The sequence below is a fragment of the Gorilla gorilla genome, chromosome 17, assembly GCF_029281585.2.
Source record: "Gorilla gorilla gorilla isolate KB3781 chromosome 17, NHGRI_mGorGor1-v2.1_pri, whole genome shotgun sequence".
Taxonomy (NCBI): domain Eukaryota; kingdom Metazoa; phylum Chordata; class Mammalia; order Primates; family Hominidae; genus Gorilla; species Gorilla gorilla.
Window position 1 is genome coordinate 89,484,663 of NC_073241.2, and position 17,566 is coordinate 89,502,228.

At 37.2% G+C, this 17,566-nt stretch overlaps 1 non-coding gene across 1 annotated transcript; it reads left to right on the top strand.

Annotated features, from left to right (window-relative positions):
- The first annotated feature begins 219 nt into the window (after positions 1-219).
- LOC115931513 (U4 spliceosomal RNA) lies at positions 220-360 on the top strand. Its single transcript, XR_004067985.1, has one exon. It is a non-coding gene; the product is annotated as a U4 spliceosomal RNA (small nuclear RNA).
- Positions 361-17,566: the final 17,206 nt, after the last annotated feature.

The window sequence follows — 17,566 nt, forward strand, 5'->3', positions numbered from 1 at the left end:
CCTGCCTGATGGCCTAATTTGTTTTAGGAAAACATTATTTGTAACAATAAATAGGTCAAGATAAATAGAGAATAGCTTGTGATAAGAAGAAAATGGAAGGAATCAAATGGTTCCAGAAGCAATAATAGAAAAGACATATTGCAGGAAATTGAATTATTTACACCATATCTGTATTTTAATAAATTAGCACTAGAAGAATAATAAAAATAAGTTAGTTTAAGCTTTGTGCAGTGGCACTATTGTAGCTACTGAGGTTCCTCCAGGGTGCGATTATTGCTAATTAAAAACATTTCCCAATACCACGGTGTGATGACTTGCATTAGAATGGGCATTGGCAATTTTTGACAGTCTCTACAGAGACAGAATTTAAAAAAATAAAAAAGAGGATTCATTTTTAACCATAATGTGCAAATACTGTATTTGATGTATCCTGTACTCTGTCACTTGTCTTCGAGTGCCAAGCCTGGGTGCTTGGGACCACAAGGGAAGTGCTGTGGTTGGGAGACACTTGATTATTAACCAGGTCACCTGTCTCAAGTCCTTGCTTGAGTTTCTGCTTTCTTGGCAAGAGGGAAATCTCCAGATTTTTTTTTTGGCCTTATTCCTGGGAAATCTCGACATAGAGTCCATTCAAATCTGCCGGCTACTTGCTGTGAACCCTAACCCCTAATCCAGTCCCTCTTAGCTTTGAAGGATCCCACAGTCACCAAGAGAAATAGAAGTTTCCAAAATGAGACAGTCAAATTAACAATTACCACAAATGATTCCAAAGTGGAGAGAAATGTTTACTTGGGTGAGTCAATGGTCTTTCTCTCTGTCCCACAAAAGAGAAGGTGCCCATACTACACTGCTGGGATAGGGGAGCCAACAAAGAAAAGAGCTCTGGAGTCTTACTGCCAGTGAATTACACACATGCAGATCTGTGGCCTCTTCTCCTTATGATTGGTGGGGTGGGGGTGGGACCCCAGCAGCCCTATTTCAACAGGAAGCAGGTAGGCACCGATCTTCCTAAGAACCATTAGAACGTCACCCCCCACTGAAAATATGGGCAGATTTCCATGGTGATTTAAGCACTTGAAGGGTAAGTACATATTAAAATGTGCCCCCACAAGATACAGGCCTTTGGAAGTGCTCTGTGTGGATGTACCCTCACTTTTTAACATCAACTCCTAATTTTCTCTCCTACTCTGCCTTAGTATTCCATTTCCTGGAATACTCATCTACATAAAAGATGGAGATTCTGGCCATCTTTTTTTCCCTGTGCCCTGCAAACTCTATCATCTTTGGCTTAGAACGAATGTTGTGGTAGGCTTTCTTTGGACCATACTTCTACTGGTTGTCAAATCAGAGGGCTCTTGCATCATGAGGTGGAAGAATATAGTACCAATTCCATTCAATTTCCTCCTCCAGGGACGGCATCAGAAACTTTTCCCTTTGATTAGGGCAAACACAGCTTATCAACTTGAATATGTTAAGTTTCTTTTTATTTTATTATTATTATACTTTAAGTTTTAGGGTACATGTGCACAATGTGCAGGTTAGTTACATATGTATACATGTGCCATGCTGGTGTGCTGCACCCATTAACTCGTCATTTAGCATTAGGTATATCTCCTAAAGCTATCCCTCCCCCCTCCCCCCACCCCACAACTTTGGTTTAAAGCAAGTGACACCAATCAGGCTTGGAAGAGACAGAAACCGGGCAACTCTAAGTCACCTTTTTGAAAGAAACTTCTAGATTGTCTCACCTACTTTCACAGAATAAATGATCTCTAAACATTTTCTCTCATTGTTGTGTCACCTCTCGGAGGGTTGAAACTGCCTTTGCAAAAACTATAACTGAGACAATCATTACAGTGAAAGAGATCTGACCTAACTGACTCCATCTTGCTTCTAACCTTCATGCTGTCCTTGTTCATTTTTGCGGGGAGGCTGAACTAACTCTGGGATGAACTTACTTTATGGTTTAGCTTTGAAACAGTGATGGTAACAGCCCTTTCCCAAAACAAACCCCCTTCCTACCTAGGGACTAGACTGCCTTTGCAGGACTAACAAATCAGCCACAAGATTAGAAATTATGGTTTAGGAGTCATGCAGCTGGAGGCTGTAAGATTCTAAACTTCCTCAAATTGCTCCTGGGGATAACATCACTATTGTAAAACCTAATACCAGCACTTGAGACATTTTGCAGACCCTGCATTCGAAGGATCAGTTGGTACCACCTAAATTGATAAACTGGCTCATTTGGTCTTTTGGCCCCACCCCTCCCCCCCCAACCCAGGAAATGACTTTGCAAGAGGACAGCTTCACCTCCCTGTGATTTCATCTCTGACATGACCAATCAGAACTCCCAATTCACTGGCCCCCTACCCACCAAATTATCCTTAAAAAATCTGATCCCCAAATGCTCGGGAAGACTGATTTCAGTAATAATAAAACTCCGGTCTCCCACACAGCCAGCTCTGCATGAATTACCCTTTCTCTACTGCAATTCTCTGGTCTTGATAAATCGGCTCTGTCTAGGCAACGGGCAAGATAAACCCACTGGGTGGTTATAGGGTCCACACCTAAGGAAAGAAACAGTGATCAGTTGGCTGAACTTGGATCATGTGGCTACTGTCGATCTAGGCAGCAAGAGAAAGGATCTTGTAGAAAGAGCTCTAAGACCACTTTAGCCTTATAATGGTAGCTCAAGGCTCTTTGAATATAGAATTTTATCAAGCTTCTGCATGATAAAAATACTTCAGTCTTCATACAGAAAAATGAAGAGCCTTTGGGAAAAAGTAATGGATGCAGTGTAGCCCTAAATTGACAATTGTTCTGTACAAGAACAACTAATTTTATTCCAAAGAGAGCGCAGCTTATGTTCATCTGAAAATAGTATATTGATTTTATTGTGTAACATTGATTCTACTTCTTATAAAACATAACTCTTTTTCATTGTGCTAAAGAAGTTTTCTCCTTCTTCTTGGCTCCTCTTTCATCACAAAGAGCCTCTTTTCAACCCTTTTATTATCATCTCAGATCGCTTGCAAAATTTCTCAGCTCCTAATCCTTTGATGTTCTCACAGGGAGAGAAAATAGGAAAAGGACAAGAGTGCCAGTGACCTCCTTTGTCCTCAGAGTGAGGTGATGTTCTGCTTAAGGACTGAACTATTCATGTCAATGGTGTCCTTTTACTGCTTATAGGGATGTACGGATTCATTTCTCAACCATCTCAAAGGTTTTCTCTCCTGTGAACTCCAGTAGCCCTCTGTCTATACTTGTGGTCTTTCCCACCCATCTTCAGACTACTTTATTCTCTGAATTGTTAGTATTTTAGAACCACAGTCAGTCTGATGACAAAGGGCTTTCAAAAAATGGTCCACCTTCCATGAGACCACATATCATCAATTTAAGTATAAAGAGTAAGCATATAATTTATTGCCCAAATTAGAACACTTTTGAAAGTAAAAGGAAACAATAGAAATCATATTATGTCATTGGCTTTAAACTAGGATTTATCACAAAATGTTGAATTTTTTTTGACTTGTGGATATATAACTTACAAGGTTAAGAAAATTTGATATATCTTTCAGAAGCCATAGGTTCTCTCAATTTCTCCTGCACATTGAACCTTGCCATATCTGATTGTATTCCTCTATTTTTAGTTGCTTTCTACTTCTTGAATCTGGTTTAGATATACATATATTTCAAGCTTGTTATTTTTTCAGCTGTATCCCTCTATCCACCCTTTCACATCTGTACTTCCCCATCATTTTAATCCTTCACCTACATGAGGGTAGATGGAAAGGTGCATTGAAACGTACATGAAAAGACATGGGCTGGGCATGGTGGCTCACACCTGTAATCCATGAACTTTGGTAGGCCACAGTGGGAGAATCATTTGAGGCCAGGAGTTCACGATCAGCCTGGGAAACAGCAAGACTCTGTCTCTACGAAAAAATTAAAAATTAGCTGGGTATGTCAATATTCACTTGCAGTCCTAGGTTCTTGGGGTTAGGGGAGTGATGAGGTGGGAGAATCACCTGGGCCCAGGAGTTCAAGGCTGTAGTGAGCTACGATGGCACTATTCACTCCATCTTGGGTGACAGAGTGAGACCTAGTCTTAAAAAAAGAAGACACAGATGTATTTAACTGTGAATTTGAGTTATTTAACCTCATTGGCCTCAATTTCTTCATTTTTTAAAGGAGATGACAGTAGTTGCTTAGCCTACCTATTTAAAATAACAACACACTGCAAAAAAAATCATCATCATATAGTTCATATTATGATCATAGCATATAACATAATAACTAATGTTTGTTGAACACTTACAATGTTCCAGGGCAGATCTGGTATTTAACCATATATTAAATTATAAAACTCACCTACTGATTGGTAGGTAGCCAATGTCCTCTACTTACATGGCCATCCTTGTTCTTTCTCCAGGGCCAAGGGGGAAGGGATTCTAGACCTCCTCTCTAGTCCAGCAACAAAAGAAGTAATGCCTGGCACCTCAGCAGATCTCTAGCACCCCATTCCAGTATTACTTTCAGATTGGTTATTGCCAGACAAATTGGTGCCCCCAAAGTCTTGAATTTTTGGCCTCTTTTTTTTTTTTTTTGGATTTCCTCTTCCTCTTTTCTTAGAGGGCTGGCCTATATCTTGAACATGGATTTGGCCTGTCCTTGAAGAGGCCCATTGGGCACTGTCTAGGGACTCTTCTACCTGCCAAACCACCAGGTAGGCCATTGGGGCTCTTGTGTGTGGCCCCCACCCTTGAGGGTCCCTGGACCACGACAGTAGATCCGGCACCCAGTAGGCAAACATCTGGTGCCCACCTGGCTCTCTGAGGTTGTGGCTGTCTGCTGCTGGCCAGTACTTCCCCTCTTAAGGCTGTCTGTGGGAACTTCACCCGTCATTGGATTTAGTCTGTAGGATCCTGGAGGAGACACCTAGTGAACTGGTGAGGAGGCCACAATGGAGTCTCTCTCAGACATAGACAAGGTGCTGCTGGCTCTGCTGACATAGTAGGTATCCCTGCGGCAGGAGTGTCTTAGTCCATTTCTTCTGCTGTAATAAAATACGAACATGAGATGCATAATGTTTTGGTCAACAACGGACTGCATATGTGACTGTAGTCCTATAAGATTATAATGGAACTGAAAAATTCCTTTCACCTAGCGATGTCATAGCCATCATAATGTCGTAGTGCAATTACTTGGTTTTTATAAAAATAAATTCAGTGTAGCCTAAGTGTAGCATGTTTACAAAGCCTACAGTGTTTACAAAGTCTACAGTAGTGTGCAGTAATGTCCTAGGCCTTCACCTTCGCTCACCACTCACTCACTGTCTCACCCAGAGCAACTTCCAGGCCTGCAAGCTCCATTCATGGTAAGTGCCTGTACACCTGTAAAGGTGTACTATTTTTTTCTCTTTCATACCTCAGTTTTACTGTATCTTTTCTGTGTTTAGATACACAAATACTTACCATTGTGGTACAGTTGCCTACGGTACTCAGTATAGTAAGATACTGTCCAGGTTTGTAGCCCAGGAGGAATAGGCTTTGCCATCGAGCCCAGGTGTGTAGTAGGTTACAGCATTTAGGTTTGTGTAAGTGCACTCTGTGATGTTCACAGAACAAGGAAATCACCTAACAACCCATTTCTCAGAATGTATCCCCACACTGTCTTTTTTTTTTTTTTTTTTTTTGAGACAGAGTCTCACTCTGTTGCCGAGGCTGGAGTGCACTGGTGCGATCTTGGCTCACTGCAACCTCCTCCTCCCATGTTCAAGTGATTCTCCTGCCTCAGCCTGAGTAGCTGGGGTTACAGGCATGTGCCACCAGCCCGGCCAATTGTATTTTCATATTTTTAGTAGAGATGGAGTTTAGCCATGTTGGCCAGGCTGGTCTTGAACTCTGACCTCAGGTGATCTGCCCGCCTTGGCCTCCCAAAGTGCTGGGCTATCACAGGCATGAGCCACCATGCCCGGCCATCCCTACATTGTTAAGTGACACGTGATTGTACCTTAGACCAGGTAATTTACAAAGACCACAGTTTTATTTTTCACAGTTCTAGACACTGAGAAGTTCAAGATCAAGGTGTCTGCAGGTGTGGTTGTCTGGTGAGGGCTGCTGTCTGCTTTTGAGATTGTCCCTTGTGGCTGCATGCTATCCCCTTTTTCATCTTCTTCTTAGTGGGATGAACGCTGTGTCCTTGTGTGTGGCAGAAGTCAGAGGACAAGAGAGTCAAACACTGTGTATCAGGGCCTTCATCCTGTTCATGAGAGAGGAGTTCTCATGGCCTAATCACCTCAAATAAAGGACCCCCTCTTAATACTCTCCCATTGACCATTAAGTGTCAACAATTTTGGAGGGAACACATTTAAACCATAGTGAAGAGGGAGGACAGGGACAAGTGTGGCCTGTGGGACAACTTTAGGGCTAAAAGATACCCAGGATGCGGGGGACATTTTCACTATCTTTTGAAGTGTGATTCCATTCAATGGCACAAGTCCTTTAAAACACACTGAATGCCTGCTTATACCAACATTCAATACTAACGTTATTAGTAAGTTATCAATAGTAAATTATCAAATATATAATTCCCATACACATTTCTGTGTTATATAAAGCGAAGTAATTACTTGTGAGATCATGTCCAATAGTAAGCATTATCAGCTCATAAAGCAACCCTTTAGCCCTTTAACTTAGTGTTTAAAGAAACTGATTTTTATGGAACAGAGGAATTATTAATAAGATTTTAACATACCTGTTATAGTTAGAGCAGTCTCTGGAATATCTCAAGGATGTTAGCATAATTGAAGCACTGATTTTTTTTTCATGTCCCTAATTTATTCTTTAGGGGAAAAAGGGACTTCGGAATATTAGGATAGGTATTCTACTAAAAGCATGATTATTGATCACTGTCGTTGAAAATGCACTGTATTAGTAGTAGACATGCACCTGGTTGTGATCTGTTTCTAGTGCTTTCACAACCACTCACTAGTTATGTAACTAGGAAAATGTATGACTAGAAAGCAGTGATACTAGCATTTTCTCTGCTAGTAAAACATATTAGAATCTCTCTAAACCCTTTTAGTTCTAACATGTATGATTAGATCACATTGTTGTAACTGGAAAGAAAGTTTTAAATACTAGTGAAGGTTTGACTTAAACTTCTCTACCTGATATTGCTTTTGGTCAACAAGGTGTATAGCAGGCTGTCATGTTTGAGATAGACGAAAGAATCACCAGTATAACATGAACTCTAAAAGAAATAAAATGAATATATTCACCAAAGAAACGTTATCTCAATTTTAAAAATTTTCTTTGTGTTGAAAAATTTTTGACACAGCTGAGAACCAAAGTCGCTGTGACTTATTTTACACAGAACCATTGCAGTGCTAAAACTTGTTATTATTCCCATAAATTAAATGGCAATGTATTGTCTTTTAGGTTAAATACTATGTGCGCTTGCATTGTGACTATTCCATGTGATTTTCATTGTGGCAAATAAGTCACACTTACACTTGCTTGTAAGTTTTTCTTACTACTACTAATAAACATTTGGATGCCCAATTGTGAGTGAATATTATATATATAAAATATTCCTTGATTATTTCAATGTATATCACACTCCAAATTAACCACTAAAATATACTTTACCACATAAAATGCAGTACTTACAAAAAGGTAGTACAAGTTGACATGTGCTACCTTTATTAGTCCAAATTTCAAATGGCTGGATATCTACATGCAAAGTAATGAATTTGAACCCTTGCTTATATCATTTACAGAAATTAACTGAGAATGGCTTAAAGATCTAAATAATGGAGGTAAAACTCTTAGAAGAAAACATATAGGAATAGATCATCATAACCTTGGATTTGGCAATGGTTTCTTGGGTATGACACCAAAAACATAAGCAACAAAAGAAAAAAATAGATAAATTGGACTCAAGTATGAAACTTTTTACATCAAAGGACACTACCAAGAAAGTAAAAAAGAATTGGAGCAAATCTTTGCAAGTCGTTTAGCTGATAAGGATCTAGTATTCAGACTACATAAAGAGTTCCTAGAACTCAATAACAAAGAGAAAATCGAATGCAATAATGGCCCAAGGATTTGAGTACACATTTTCCCAAAGAATATTTACAAATGGCCAAGAAACCCATGAAAATACACTCAACATCATTAGTCATTAGGGAAATACAAATCAAAACCACAATGAGATACCTTTTCATACCCACAAAGATGGCTGTAATCAAAAACGGAAAATAAACATTGGTGAGGACATGGAGTGACTAGAACCCTTGACCATTTCCAGCGGGAATGTAAAATGTGCAGCCATTGTGGGAAACAGTTTGTTGGTTCCTCAAAAAGCTAAACATAGAGTTACTATATAACCCAGCAATTCCACTTCTGGGAATATACCTAAAAGATTGAAAACAGGAGCTCAAAAAAAAAAATAACTCGTACATGAATGTTCATAGCAATAATGTTCATAATGGTCAAAAGGTGAAAACAATACAGATATTCATCAACTGATTAAGGGATAAACAAAATGTGGTCTATCCATAGAATGAAATATTCTTCAGCCATAAAAGAATGAAGTACTGATATACATTACAGCATGAATGAGCTTTCATAGTAATAAACTAAATGAAAAAAGCCAGACACAAAAAGCCATGTATTGTATGTTTCTATTTATATGAAATATCCAGAACAGACAAATTCATAATGATATAAAACAGGTTACTGATTGCCAGGGGCTGGGGGTGAGGCTGGAGGGAATGGTGAGTGATTGCTTAATGGGTATAAAGTTTCCTTTTGGAGTGATAAAAATGTTCTGGAACTAAATAGTGGTGATGGTTACAAAACACTGTGAATGTATTGTGTGCCACTGAATTATATAAACTTTAAGATGATTACAACAGTGATTTTATGTTTTGTGAATTTTATTGCAATAAAAAGGAAGAAATGAAAGGACTGTTTTAAAAAATAAAGTCTATTTTATAAGTTCAGAATGATCAAGTTAAAAGTCTGAAATTTGAGTTGCAGCTTTAAGTGACCTGTGACCCGATGTTTGTGTAAAATTTATCCATAAGTCTCATCTATCCAATTTCTTCTTATTTGTTATTGTGGTAATCCAGATTTAAATGAAATGAGAAAAGATTATGGAATCCATTGACCTGTAGTGGTATATGAAAAAGTAATTTAATCTTCATATAATTGAATCAAGGAGGCTCAGATATGATGTTTCACTTAGTGAAAATCCCCTCTTGCTAAATTATAAATAGTCAGAGTTTCCACTGTATTTTCTTGTGAACTTCCTGGAAAGCTCTTAGAAGCTACATGGTGGTGGTAGTGGTGATGGTGGTGGTGGTCTGTGTGTTTTATTATATTTTTTTAGAAGAATTTTCCTAGGTCTATGTAAGGCACCTGAAATTTAACTTTACCATAGAATTTTCAGATCATTACTGGAAGAATGATGCTACTTCCCATGTTGTTTAAATTATGGAAATGACTATGTTGTCTTAAATATAATTCTAATATTTATTTTACCTCATTCATTCTTTGATTAGTGGATTAGTCCATTCTCATGCTGCTAATAAAGACATACTCAAGACTGAGTAATTTATAAAGGAAAGAGGTTTAATTTACTCACAGTTCTGCAGGGCTGGGGAGGCCTCAGAAAACTTACAATTATGGGGGAAGGGGAAGCAAACATGTCCTTCTTCATAGGGCAGCAGCAAGGAGAAGTGCTGAGCAAAGGGGGAAAAGCCCCTTATAAGACGGTCAGATCTCATGAGAACTCACTATCATGAGAACAGCATAAGAGTAACTGCCCCCATGATTAAATTACCTCCCACCAGGTCCCTCCTATGACATGTGGGGATTATGGGAACTATAATTCAAGATGTGATTTGGGTGGGGACACAGCCAAACCATATCAGTTAGGTAATAGGGCACATTGTACAAATACAAGAGTTGTGAGAAGCCTTACTACAGAGGACATTCTCCCTCCTGCCACGAGCTCTCATTCATTCAGTTCTCTTCCCCAGATTCTTGAGGACTCTTCTGGAGATTTCAGTGCACGTACAATAAAATAAGTATGTTTTACACAAATGACACTATTACGTAACAATCTTCTGAACTTTAAACAAATTTAATATATGTTTTTGTAGGTTGTTACATACCTGCTTTTATAGATCTCACTAAAAAAGGGAAGGAATGGCAATGTTATGCTTGAATGTTTGTTAAATCTCAAAACATTTGATTTGACTTCAGATATAACTTTTGCTACAAGTTGTTAAGAACAAAGGTCATTATGCTATCCCTGTAATGTTGTCTAACATTTTGGCACCTTTTGCTCTTAAACATTTGTGTTTCTGAATAATTTTTGTGTGATTGTAGTTTGAGATTCGGGCTTTGTCTGTACAAAGTCAAAATAAGCACTCAGTTAACAAATGCTCTTTTTTCTGTGATGCTGGCTAGGTAACCCTACCTTTCATTTTAAATGATGGACTTTTACTGACATTGTGTAGCCCTGGCCTTATATATTTGTTCAAACACTTTTTCCAGGTTTTCATCCTTCCCCTAAGTGCACTCTATTTTGCCCTAAACTAATACTCATTTTTGAAAATTTTCATTATAAGTGACATAACTGCTAAAAGAGTCATGCTTTTACTTGAATCCAAATGTTTAATTTTAAGAATATTGGTCAGTAGCCAAAAACCTGTGAAATAGAAAAGTGGCAAAATAACGTGAGCCATTTTTCTCTAAAGAAATTATGCTGAAAGTCAAGGATGACTTAAATTCTTCACAAGGCTCCTAACACACTCTGTAGTTTTATTCACATGTATAAAAAACAAAGCAAAAGAATTATACTTTCTAAGAAAAACCTGACAAAATAACAAAATGCCTGATATTAGTATAATAAATTGATATAAATTAGTATTCAAGAGATTGCACTTCTTCAAGGTATAAATTGACTCCCACAAATAAGAGCCAAAGAGTTGTCTTGAGGCTCTTTTGTTGATTTACATATTAATCTTCCTGTAACTGAATATAATTTAATTTAGCATCATTTCATTTAAAAACATATGCAAAATGGCATACTTTATAACTAAATTATTTTAAAATGTTTTATTCCAATTGACATAATTCTACGACACTCTTTTGAATGTAGAGAAATCATTTAGTCTTGGTAAAATGCACCAACTTTCTAGCATCATAGTTTAGTTTTTCCCGTTTATTATAGTTATTGCTACTGTGCAGAGTCATGCAAATAAAGACAAAAATGAAAGACATAATTTTAAACAATAGTAATAGTTAACTTTTATTGAGCATTTGTTATGTGCATGCTACTATAAGGTAAATTCTGAGATACTGGGCATTAGGACTTTGGCATAGGAATATTGGGCAAATACAACTCCACACATAATAATTGTTAAAGTAAATTAAAATGGAGCTCAGTCCTGAACACTCCTGAGCCCACAAAGCCAGTTAGGTAGGCCTCAGAAGTGACCTTAACCTTGCTCAATTTGCAAACGTAAGCAAAACTTAAGGTACTTCTCATAAATGCCTATGTAAAAGAAAAATAAAACTTAAGGATAACCAATCAAAAGTTACCAAATAGTTCATATAAGTAGGAATTTTCCAGCAGGATAGACTAAATAAGGCAACTATGGGACTATAACCAATCAAATATTTTCTTTGCTTTACATCCATGTTCATCCAATAAAAGCCTTCCCCTTGTGTTCCTTTGCAGAGTCCAAAACCAAGTTTGATTTAGTGTTTCCTGATTCATGAGTCACTGTTTGCTCAAACAAACTAAAATTGATTGTGCCTTAGTGTGCCTATTAACACAACAGTCAACCCAACTCTATAAGACAGCATCTTAGTCTTTTTGGGCTGCCATAACAAACCATAAACCGGGTGGGTGGCTTATAAACAACAGAAATTTATTTTTCATAGTTAGGAATGCTGGAAGTCCAAGATCAAGGAAGATTAGGTGTCTGGTGAGGGCCCGCTTTCTGGTTCACAGACGGCACCTTCTTGCTGTGTCCTTACATACTGGAGAGAGCAAGGAAGTTCTCTAGGGTCACTTTTATAAGGGCACTAGTAGATTAAATAAGGTAGCCATGTGATTATAACGAATCAAATTGGTTACAGCCTATCTCTTCCCAACACTCACTATCCCCTACCAATACTATCACACTGGGGGTTAGGATTTCAGCGTGTGAATTTTTCTGGGGGGGGGGTTGGTGCACAAACATTCAGGCTATAGCAGGGAGGTATATTTGTTTTCTCCAATAATTAGACGGGAAAACTAAGATAGAGAGAGGCTCAGTCGCTTGCCCAAGCTAGAGGAAAAAGCAACAGTGCTGGAATTTGAATACAGGCAGTCGAGCTTCAGAGCCTACAGTGTCTCTATTTTATTACTCTTTTAAAGTGCTTCAGGATTTATTTTAATATTTTTTACTTTCGCATTAATACTCAAATGAGTTTATTCTATCTAAGATCAATTTTCCACTTGATCACTGGATTTTTTTTTTACCTCAAAGTCTTTTGGAGTTTACTTTTTACCACTAACTACATGTTCCTCTTAATGCTATCAGAAATTCATGGCAGTCTTGCTTTGCTTATGATCTTGGTAACAATTTATGACTTTATCTTAGAAGCCTAATTGACTAACTTATCTAAAATATCAAATCAAGTTGATCTAAATTGAATCATATGTATGAAGTTGCATCAAACCAGTACTCTAGGTCACATCCTACTTGTGCTGTTCTTGAAGACATTTTGAAAAGAAACAAAGAGCAAACACTATACATCTTCTGCTCCTCTACTTGATACGTGAATGAGAATTCACATTATTCTTCCAAGAAGGCAAAAGCTGCTGAGACACACTCTACAAACAGGCAGGACTTTGTGCATGCTGTAGCAATAAACTTCCTCACTCTTGGGAGTTTCAATTTAAAAACTGTCAGGGGATTGGATGGTAGAGTTGGCAGTCGGTCAAAGGATACAAAATTTCAGTTAAGGGGAAAGAATTCAAAAGACCTATTGTTCCACTATTGTGGCTATAGTTAATAACAATGTATTGTATGCTTGGAAATTGCTAAGAGAGTAGATTGTAAGAGTTCTCACACACAAAAAACAAAACAAAACAAAACAAAAAACCCCAAACGCCCAACCTGTCAAAAGTACAGAGGGGAAGTAATTGATGGAGTTGCTGTTTCAAACACCAGCAGAATATATTAGATAATGAACAGTGGTTTTGTCAGGAAAAGAGGCCACCCCTGCATCCCAAGTTAGAGCTATTGGCTACAACCTCCACATTCCAACCTGCAGAAAGTGGGATGGGAAGGGTTAACACAACCTGGAAGTTGCACAGGTTCCTTTTGCTCACATCTCATTAGCAAAAGCTTTGTCATATGGCTACACCTAGTTGCAGGAGAAGGCAGGAGAATTCTAAGTTGAAAATTTTATTAATAGGAAAGAAGAGAACACGAATATTGAGAGGTGAATAGCAACATCTACCGTAAATATGATCAAAATAGGCCCTGTGGCAATACAATTTCACAATAAAGGAGTACTGTACTTTGAATGGAAACAGATTCAATCTGTCATTTGTAATAAAACGTAGTAAACCTTTCAAGTACACACACCATTTTTTAAAAATGATATAATACATTCAAGTACCCGTTACTCATCTTTAAAAATTATTAGTTCTGACATAAGTTCATCTTTCCCCCACTCAAATGTAAGCCCCTTCTCTCCATTGTTTTGGAGCAAGTTCCTGGCATTGTATAATTTTATCCATAAATAGATAAGTATATATTTCCATAAGACTGGTATATTTTAAAAAACACAATCACAATACCATTGTTGTATTTCTAAAATATTAAAGATAATAATTTAATACAATCAAATATCTATTCAGTGGTCAAATTTCCCTGATTCGTTTCATAAATGTTTTCTTATTTTTATAGTTATTTGTTCAAATTAGGATCTAAATGAAGCATGCAATTTGGTGGGCATAGCTTACCTTTTAACCTGCAAATCGTGCTTTCATTTCTTTTTCTTTTCTCTCAGTTTCTTTTGTTGAAAAATGTTATTTGATATAGAATTTCTTATATTCTGGACTTTTCTGATAGCATTCCTGCAGTGTTTCTCAATGTATTTCTCCCTCCCTTATTTCCATAGATTAGTAGTATATAATATGTAGTTGTTTCTTTATGTATTATTAGCAGTCATTGACAATCATCACCTAGATCCACTAAGCATTTGATATCGCACAGGAGCAATATTCTAATTTTTTTTTAAATTAGAGACAGGGTCTCACTGTGTCACCCAGGCTGAAGTACAGTGATGTGATCACAGTGTGTCCAGAATTAGTTCCTTCCGGTGGGTTCTTGGTCTCACTGACTTCAAGAATGACGCTGTGGACCCTTGCGGTGAGTGTTAAAGTTCTTAAAGATGGGGTGTCCGGAGTTTGTTCCTTCAGATATTCAGATGTGTCCAGAGTTTCTTCCTTCTGATGGGTTCGTGGTCTTGCTGACTGCAGGAGTGAAGCCACAAACCTTTGCAGTGAGCGTTACAGCTCTTAAAGGCTGTGCGTCCAGAGTTGTTCGTTCCTCCCAGTGGGTTCGTGGTCTCACTGGCTTCAGGAGTGAAACCGCAGACCTTTGTGGTGAGTGTTACAGCTTACAAAGTTAGTGCGGCCCCAAAAAGTAAGCAGCAGCAAGATTGACTGCAAAGGGCAAAACAACAAAGCTTCCACAGCATGGAAGGGGACCTAGAGGGTTGCCGCTGCTGGCTGGGGTGGCCAGCGTTTATTCCCTCACTTGGCCCTGCCCACATCCTGCTGATTGGTCCATTTTGCAGAGTGCTGATTGGTCCATTTTACAGAGTGCTGATTGGTCCGTTTTTAAAGAGTCCTGATTGGTGTGTTTACAAACCTTTAGCTAACACAGAGTGCTGATTGGTGCATTTACAATCCTTTAGCTAGACAGAAAATTCTCCAAGTCCCCACCCAATTGGTGCGTTTACAAACCTTTAGCTAGACACAGAGTGCTGATTGGTGCATTTACAATCCTTTAACTAGACAGAAAAGTTCTCCAAGTCCCCAGCTGACCCAGAAGCCCAGTGGGCTTCACCTTTCAACAGCTCACTACCTTCTTGACCTCTTGGGCTCAAATGATACTTCCATCTCAGCCTTCCAAGTAGCTGGACCTACAGGCGTGTGCCACCATGCCTGGCTAATTTTTTTTTACTTTTTATAGGGTCAGGGTTTTGCTATGTTGCATAGGTTGATTTCAAACTCCTGAGCTCAAGTGATCCTCCTGCCTCGGCCTACCAAAGTGTTGAGATTACAGGCGTGAGCCACGGTGCCTGGCTTGGTAACCTAATTCTATCACTCTTCATTTGTTAGCCATAGTGCTTCTATAAAAATACTTCTCTATGTGCTTATATATTCTATATTTAAAATTTATTTAAATATATATATCTTCTACATATTTAAATAAATACAAATATACATAACATAAATGTATAAATATAAATATATTTATATATTTAAATACATTTTAACTTTATATATTTAAGTATATTAATCTTTTGATTACCCCAAATTATATTCTATATAGAAAAGAGAATAAATTCTTAATTTCCCTTATGTGCCAGCTCAGAAAACAATCAGTTGGTTTCCTAATATTGTCCAAAGGTAATCAATGAGTTTCGTTTTTCTTTTGGAGTGTTACGGACATAGATGTAAATATATTTGATATTTTTAAGTCCATTGTAGATATGCTTATAGATACCCAAATTTTAAACTTTTGCAGGAAAAGAGTCTCTTGTAGAATTACTTCAGAGTCCTATAAAGACCTTCATAATGTGCAGATGCTTCTTGGCTTTTTGATATGACAAAACGTTTCAGGCTTATCTTGTACATTTTCTGTTCTCCATTTAAAAATAAATGAATGAATGGGATCAAACTTTTGTATGTTACTTACTGAAATGCTCTACACATTTCTTATTAAATATCTCATAATGTATTTTTTCTAGAACATTATTTTAATATTTGCATAGTAGCCCCATTGTATGATATAATTTATTTAAATAACTCTATTGTTTATTTCCAGTTCAGAATTATAAATAACACCGAGTGAATACCCATGTGTTAAATATTTGCATATATCAATACTGATACGATTGCTAAGGCAAACAGTATGAACAGCTTAAAGGTTTTTGATACATATTGCCAAAGTATTTTCCAGAATATTTGTGTTAATTTGCATTTCAACCATCGTTAAAAATCTTTGAAAAAATTAAATGTTGGCGTACCATTTCATTACACCACATGGATAATTTTCATTAAAAAATTCTGGCCAATGCAATAAACACAAATTTTATTCCTTTTATTACCAATCAGATGAAATGTTTTCATTATCTTTTGAATAATCAATTTATTCTTTTGTGAATTGTCAATTTATACCTCTCTAGGGTTTTTTTGTACTGGGTTTTTTTACTTCAGTAGTTATTTATGAGCCCTAAATTTATTAACTCTTGGTCCATTTTGCGGTTTGCTAACATTTTTCCCAGTTTTTAATTTGGCTTTTAATTTTACTTTTCATAATTTTGACATCCAATAGCTTTAAATGTTCATATATTTATCAATTTTTATCTTTATTTTATTAGTCTTTTGTTTGGAACTTAAAAAGATCTCAACCCAGCACAATTCCTGGTAATTCTTAAACAACTCACTTCAAAGTAACACACTTTCAGTGACATTTACCTTATATTGTCATTGCTTGAAGGCAGCTGTACAAATTTTTCTTTATACTCGATATATTCTTCAACTCAGGATAAAAACCACTCAGAGATGTATAACCCAGATATTTTATGGACAGTTCTAAACAAACTTTCCTTCAAGGCATGACAAATTACACAGAATACCAGTTTCTCTTAATATTTTCTACTGGAATATTTCAAAAGCAAAGGAAAGTGATTGTATACATCCAGCATAAGTGTCAGCAGAGCCTTAGCCAAGTATAACAAGCAAAATGATTCTTTGAATTTTTATTTTAAAGCATAAACACTTATGAAAAGTTTACCTTTCACTTCCAAAGACATCTGTTTGTTTTTTAATTAAAAGTCGGGTTTATTGTGGTATAATTTATATACAGAAGAAATTATCCTTTTTAGTTGTATAGTTTCATGAATTTTGACTAACGTATATAGTCATACACATTCACCATAATCCAGACATAGAATATTTTTTTATCATCCCTGGAAGTTCCTTTACACCCTTTTTAAACGGTAACCTATCCTCACCTCCAGCCCTCGGCAACCAGTGGTCTGATTTCTCTCTCTGTGGCTTTGCCTTTATCTGAATGTCACACAGGGACACAAAGAGGGGAACAACAGACACTGGAGCCTACTTGAGGGTGGAAGGTGGGAGGAAGGAGAGGATCAGAAAAAACAACTATTGGGTACTAGGCTTTGTACCTAAGTACTAATAATCTGTATGACAAGCCCCGTGACATGAGTTCATCTATATAACAAAACTG